Source organism: Drosophila obscura, unplaced genomic scaffold, assembly GCF_018151105.1.
Source record: "Drosophila obscura isolate BZ-5 IFL unplaced genomic scaffold, ASM1815110v1 contig_87, whole genome shotgun sequence".
Classification (NCBI taxonomy): Eukaryota; Metazoa; Arthropoda; class Insecta; order Diptera; family Drosophilidae; genus Drosophila; species Drosophila obscura.
The window spans coordinates 727,223-734,489 of NW_024542880.1; the positions used below are offsets into that span (position 1 = coordinate 727,223).

Genomic DNA, 7,267 nt, shown 5'->3' on the forward strand with positions numbered 1-7,267 from the left:
AATATCCCCGGTAAGGAGAGTCGGAGACTGCTGACTGGCTCGCGCATGGGGGGGTTTTGCCCGGTAATCGAGGGTTACCTAAGCAATCGCCTCCCAACAAGGGTCCAATGTCCCAGGTAAGGTGATCGGTGTGCACCGGTACCGTGGGAAAGGAATGTAGCTTTAGGGAGTTTGGAGATTCTGACTTGGCTTTTATTTATATGATTGATACATGATTAATTATAAGTTGTGACGAACCATGGGGCACCATGGTTCGTTACAACATCCATAAATACATACACATACATACATACATCCAAGTGCTAACAGAATAAAAACCCACCCCAACAATTATTAAGTGTTTTTATTCCGACATCTATATACACATATTATTTCCATAGTTGGCTGCAATAGATCGATCTATATCTATATCGATGGAGCCATATTACAAACTATATACATATGTACATAAAAATAACATAACGCACATACAAAAATACCACACTCCGTATTTAAATACCGCGTCCCACACATACATTCCGCTCATATCCACATACATTTAACAATAAAAATCTGCGATTCCGAGCAGTTTACGCGTTCCAGCAATAACTTTGGTCGCCACAATACGTGATATTATCTCCAACTCCGTAACAAATTATCCTCCACCCAGGCACAGCGCATTTCCGCAACGATTTCGCATTTTTTTTCGTGCCAATTGTCGAATTGTATGTCCGTGGGAAATTAGAGGTGACAAAATTTAAGAAGAACTATCGGTATCACAAACACCAAATTGAAGACAGGAAATAAATTCAAGCTGCCGAATTATCCAAAATACATAGTCCCACGTTTGTTCCGCTTCCACTAACAGACGACTGTATAAGGAATTATTATTTTTTTTGCATATTCCTTCCGATAGTCTCCGCCACACCAGTAGCAGTTAATTTCTTGGCACCGATCCTCGTGCTCGTGTATCCTATCGGCCCTACCACCTCCACGGTATAACAAGGGGAGCAAGAAATCGACCAATTCCGTCCACAATCCATCCGCACTAGATAAGGAAGATTAGTTGCCCACTGCAAGGGTCCGTCAAAAGGGTAAACGGAGAAAAGCCGCACTAACAATATTTTTTTTTCAAATATTGCCACAGCCAGTGTGACCGTTCCTCTCCTCGGCGTGTATCAATTTGATCCACTCATTGTTTGGGAACCTCGATCCAGAGCGGCCACAAATAATTCGAGCTGGTATTAAAAATTGTTGTCCAACATCGCGCGAGGCCCTTTCCTTTCCATTCCTCCAGCAGTGGGCTCTTTTTTGTGTGTTGAAGGGATTTAGTGCCTTCTCGTGTGGTGCCCAGCCCAGCCTTAGTTTTTTTTTCTGTTCTTTCGCCAATCCGCGGATTCCGCATCCGACTTCGCATCCAACCTCTGCGTGTGTGAGTAGTATGCGAAGGGGGACACGGACAGCAAAGGGCTTTTGGCTGCGACCTCTCCACGCGGCTACGCACCTCTTCCGCCTCAGGAACTACCCCCACTCAAAAGATCAAGTCGCCAGGCACTCCCAGAGCTCCCAGTAGCAGCCCAGCTGCGAGGACCAAGTTGGTTCTCTTCCCGTCTCCCGTCACTCTCAAGGTGCCAGCTCGGATCCAAGGCGATCCAACCAGCTCCTTCGGTAATAGTCCCGTCAGCTCAAGACCTTCCATCACAATGGCTCAACCCGCCACCACTACTGCACGAGCAAAATTAGCTGCCGCCATTGGCCGGCTGTCTCATTTGGAAGCGCGCATCACTTCCGCTCCATCCGCATCTCTTTCCGAGGTTCGCCGAGGACAAATTCTGAGTATGTGGGCGGATGTCGAGGCGGAATATAAAGCTTGCTCCGCAGTGATGGTTGACGAGGACCCAAGGGTCCAAGAAGACATCCGAGAGAAGTACGGCGAGTGCTATGGGGTATTTGAGCAGTGCCTCGCCGACCACAAAGCTCAGCTGGCCTAAACAGCAGTCCATCCGTCTGCACCGCAAACCTACCAGGGCGGCTGCCGACTGCCTCCCTGCGACATCGAGGTCTTCGCAGGAGATTACGTCCGTTAGCCTACTTTTCGAGATTTACTTACTGCAATTTACATAAATAATTCTAGGCTGTCTCCGGTAGAGAAGTTGTACCATCTCACCGCGAAGACAAGTGGCGATCCGAAGGCCATAGACGAGAAGTCCCCGCTCACAAACGATGGTTTCGAGTCGGCATGGTCGGCCCTCCGAAACCGTTATGAAAATAATCGGCTCCTGGTGACCAACCAGAAAAATATTTTGCTCTTTTTGCCTCGCGTCGAGTCCGAGACCAGTCGAGCTTTAAAAGAGCTTCAAAGCACGATGCAAGGGGTCCTCACCGCTCTTGCTCACTCCAAGGTCTTTACCGACAACTGGGATAGCCTCCTCGTTACTATTTGTGCCTCCAAGTTGCCGAAGTTGACCCAGTCTTTGTGGGAAGCGTCCGTCACAGACAAGAAGGAGGTGCCTCCATGGACGGAAATCGACGCCTTCCTCACTCAGCGCTATTTGACGCTAGAGGCCATGGAGAGCGACCCGTCCACTTCCAAAGGCAATCCGACCCCACCATCGTCCAAAGGTTCCTTGAATCCGCAATCCTCCGGAAGCAACTCCAATCCGTTCCGGTCTCATGGTAGTCCCGTGCCAAGGAAGTTTCACTCCTTCCAGACACAAGTGAGTCCGAAGAGAAGAACGTGTGATCTCTGTTCCAAAGAGAACCATCCGATCCGATTGTGTCCGCACTTCCTACAAATGACTGTGGATTCACGAGCCAGCTGCATTAAAAAAAGGCAGCTGTGCTTGAACTGTTTCGCTAGAGGTCATCAGCTCCGTGAATGCCAAAGCGCCCACAGTTGCTTCACTTGTGGAGCCCGCCACCACACGCTCCTGCATCGGGGGACTCCAGCTCCCAGCGAGGTGACTTCCACAACAGCGGAGGATCCCGCTTCTTCCGTCGCTCCGCCCAACGTTCAGAACTATTTTGCTTCGGGAACAAGAGCAGTGCTTCTCGGTACGGCAATAATCAACATCTGCCACCGGGGGACAAATTTCCGTGCCCGCGATCTGATCGACTCGGGCTCCGAAGCGACGTTCATTACGGAACGTCTCTTTAATATCATCCAGTTGCCATTCCGCCTTATTCAGGCCCAGGTTTCAGGCCTAAATCAGACTGTAGCAGCTCAATCCAAGAAGCTCTGTGATTTGTCCATTCGCTCCCTGATGACGCCGAGCGTACAGTTAAACGCCACGGCCTACGTCCTGCCCGACATAGCCGGCAATCTCCCTTCATATCCGATCCCGCAGAGCGCGTTGCGAGACTTGCCGAACCTGCCTTTAGCAGACCCTAAATTTTATGAGAGCTCACACATAGACGTTCTGATCGGAGCCGACATCCTTCCGTCCATACTGTTAAGCGGCTCACAGACCGACATCTGTGGTTCCCTCCTCGGACAGCAAACCATCTTTGGATGGGTGCTTACCGGTCCAGTGCCAAGTACTGTTCCAGACCAGATTGCATCTTTCTCCACCCAAATTTCCCACGTCCGCGATGCTCCATTGGACAAACTTCTCACAAAGTTTTGGGAGGTGGAGGATCTACCTATCAAGGTAGCAGGAGAGTCGGACTCCTATTGCGAAAGAAATTTTCTGCGAACCACGTCAAGAACGTCAAGTGGAAAGTACGTGGTAACACTGCCGTTTCGTGACCCCGATCATTGTGGATCAGGCCTGGGGCATTCAAGGTCCATTGCCCTAGCTCAGTTTCTCCGAAATGAGAATCGGCTAAAGAGAAATGTTCCATTTCAAGAACAGTATAACTCTGTGATCCAGGAATACTTAGATCTCGATCATATGACAGAGGTTCCGTCCACTAACGAGTCCGCCAATTATTATCTTCCGCACCATGCGGTTATCAAGCCGGAGATCACTACCACGAAAGTCCGAGTGGTATTCAACGCGTCCAGCCCTTCTGCGAACGGCACGAGCTTGAATGATCTTCTTCATACTGGTCCGGTCCTCTAATCCGATTTAACCCTCCAAATCCTGAAGTGGCGCTATTTCCGATACGTCTTCAACGCCGACATTACAAAAATGTATCGCCAAATTTGGGTACATCCAACGTGCACGCCCTTCCAGCGAATATTATTTCGAAACCAGGAGGGTGAGATTCGGGATTATGAGCTGAAAACCGTGACCCTTGGTGTCAATTGCGCTCCGTTTCTAGCCATCCGGGTACTGCAACAGCTTGCCGACGACATCCAGTCGCGATTTCCAAAGGCAAGTCACATTGTACGGCATTTCATGTACGTCGACGACGTCGTAGCCATGGCAGACTCCATCAAGGAGGCTCAGCTGGCTATCCGCGAATTGCAGGCCGCCCTCAGCTCTGCAGGTTTTCCACTGCGCAAATGGACGTCCAACCAAAAGGAGATTTTGGACGAGCTTCCGAGTGACCACCTCCTGCACACCGATTTTCTGGAAATCGATGCCGAGAGCACGGCAAAGACCCTCGGAGTTCGCTGGAAGGCGGCGTCAGACGAGTTCTTCTTTGTTTCTCCCGTGTTCACGCTTGAGTTATCCTACACCAAGCGAGAAGTTCATTCCCAAATTGCGAAGCTGTTTGACCCCGCGGGGTGGCTAGCCCCATTCATCGTCCGGTCCAAGATTTTTATGCAGGAGATCTGGTTGAAAGATTTGGGATGGGACGAACCTCTTCCAAGTTCGTTGTACCAACGCTGGCTGGACTTTCTGCAAAGTTACGCATCACTACCCGAGATCAAGATTCCAAGATGGGTATGTTACCAGCCATCGGTAAAGATCGAACATCACGGTTTCTGCGATGCCTCCGAAAAGGCGTACGGTGCAGCGATCTACGTGCGCGTCGAGTGTGACCAGCATATCACGGTGCATCTACTGTCGGCGAAAACACGAGTCGCTCCCGTGAAAACCGTTTCGCTTCCTCGACTAGAGCTGTGCGGTGCAGTGCTCCTTTCCGAAATGGCGACGGCTATCCTGCCAAGCATGCCGACGGAAAGTCATCAATGCTACTACTGGACCGATTGTACTATTGTACTGGCCTGGTTGAGCAAGCCCGCTTGCCACTGGACTACCTTTGTGGCCAATCGAGTGACGAAAATAGCTCAGACTACCGAAACCAGTCATTGGGCTCATGTTCGTTCCGAACATAACCCCGCTGACTTAGCCAGTCGAGGCGTAGCTTTACCAGAACTGGTGGGTAGCCAACTCTGGTGGCATGGACCAGCGTGGTTGCAATCTCCACGTGATCAATGGCCAGCCCAAGCCGCCGAAACTCCAGTTCAAACCCTAGAGCAGCGGGCCGTGAAGGTCCATCTCGTTTCCAGCCCACCCGAAGATTTCCTGGAGCGATTCTCCCAGCTTGAGAAGGCTCTTCGAGTGCGGGAATATGTTCTACGTTTTATTCAGTGTTGCCGGAAAGTAACACTCGCATGTAGGGACCACCTCACTAGTGGGGAAATTAACGAAGCGGAGCGAACGCTTATCCTAGAGGCTCAGCGCCGGGACTTCCCCCAAGAATCTCACTGCCGAGTGGTAAACGTCCCGTGCCAAGTTCAAGCTCTATTTTGAATCTGAACCCCTTTCTAGACCGACAGGGGATCATGAGAGCCTGTGGCCGGATCACAGCTTCACAAGATCTGAAGTATGATGAGCGCCATCCAATCATCCTGTCCTATAGTTGCCGCCTGTCTCGCCTGCACGCTCACTTCACGCACAGGATCACTCTCCATGGCGGCAGTCAACTGATGACGCGCCTCATTCGCTGCAAATATTGGATCCCGAGAATCCGGAACCTGATGAAGGGCGTGGTGAGCTCCTGCAGGGTCTGCATCATCCACAAGAAGAAGCTACAGACCCAACTGATGGGTGATCTCCCGACAGACCGAACTTCTTTCTCCAGACCGTTTACCCATACCGGTATTGACTATGCAGGTCCTTTCGACATAAGGAACTATACCGGGTGAGCGTGCCTGATCACCAAGTGTTATGTGTGCGTATTTGTATGTTTTTCCACGAAGGCCATTCACTTGAAGGCAACTTCCGACCTGACCACCGAGAAGTTTCTAGCAGCTTTCGCTCGCTTCGTCGCTAGACGAGGTTGTCCGCAGCGTATCCATTCCGACAATGGAAAAACTTTCGTGGGAGCAGCAACTGTACTTTCTCGGGACTTTCTAGAGGCGTTCCAGGATTCGGTGCCTGAGGCATACAGCCATCAACGGATTGCATGGCGTTTCATCCCGCCAGGAGCTCCACATATGGGGGGCCTGTGGGAAGCCGGCGTAAAGAGTTTTAAAACGCTCTTCTACAAAGCCACGACCACTCGGAAATATACCTTTGAGGAGCTCTCGACGCTGCTCGCTAAGATTGAAGCATGCCTAAATTCCAGGCCACTCTCACCTATGTCCGAAAGTCCGACGGAGTTGCTGGCCCTCACTCCAGGCCACTTCCTTTTCGGAGGACCGTTAATGGCGACCGCAGAGCCCGAAACAAAGGAGAACCTCCAGTCGATCATTAATCGGTGGCAGCATTTGAAGGCCCTTAACCAGGAGTTCTGCCAGAGGTGGAAGGATGAGTACCTCAAGGAACTCCACAAGCGCAACAAGTGGCAGACGGATATGCCAAATCTTCAGATCGGCGATATGGTTATCGTGAAAGAAGATAACCTGCCTTCTAACGACTGGCGACTCGGAAGAGTACAGTCCGTGTATCCGGCGCCGATAACAGGGTTCGGGTGGTAGACATTCTTACTGCCCGCGGTGTGCTCAAACGCCCGGTCGCAAAAGTCGTTCTCCTTCCGGGGGAACTCCCTCGTCCCGTACAACAATAACGGAAGGCGTCCTGTGCCTAGCCCGTTTAATAATGCCTCTCCGTGTCTACTATTCCATCCAAGTTTCTTTTCGCCTCCAAAAAGCCCTCGTTTGTTCTTCCAACAGTACTTAGAGAAGTGCCTGTCACCTGTTCCTAGCACGTTACTAATGCTTCTCCGATTCTTCTTTTCCAAACCAGTTCATTTTGCATCCAGATCCTGATGGCTCCACAACCCCGTGTCAACCACACCTCAGGGAGCAAACGCTCCCGAGTACAAGCTTCCTACCGCTGCCGAGTCTGCTCCGGAAGCCATCCACTACGGGACTGCCGTAGCTTTCTCAAGCTGAGCGTGGCGAAGAGGCTCCGAGCTGTGTTGGTAAACAAATACTGCCGGAACTGCC

General features: G+C 51.0%; 1 pseudogene; it reads left to right on the plus strand.

Moving 5' to 3' along the window:
• Positions 1–1,682: 1,682 nt before the first annotated feature.
• LOC121405239 lies at positions 1,683–6,396 on the plus strand (annotated as a pseudogene).
• Positions 6,397–7,267: the final 871 nt, after the last annotated feature.